The sequence below is a fragment of the Nanorana parkeri genome, unplaced genomic scaffold, assembly GCF_000935625.1.
Source record: "Nanorana parkeri isolate BGI_ZX_2015 unplaced genomic scaffold, ASM93562v1 scaffold3646, whole genome shotgun sequence".
Classification (NCBI taxonomy): Eukaryota; Metazoa; Chordata; class Amphibia; order Anura; family Dicroglossidae; genus Nanorana; species Nanorana parkeri.
Window position 1 is genome coordinate 39,415 of NW_017309914.1, and position 231 is coordinate 39,645.

A 231-nucleotide genomic window follows, 5' to 3' on the forward strand; every position below is an offset into this window, starting at 1 on the left:
AAAAATAAATCCTCTGCCTGAAGACGTGTTGCCGGTTGTATTTGCATAATGCCGTTCTCAGCTCTATTCCTGGTGAGACCGGCCCCAATGCGCCACAACCGCCGGCCCGCCGAGAGAACGTTCCGGCTCCTTCATTAGTCTGGATGATGGGCTTAGATGCGGGTGATGTGGGCAGTATGGAGAGTTTAAAGGGGCCTCGCCTATAAGGTGCGGGGGGTCTCCATGACCCGG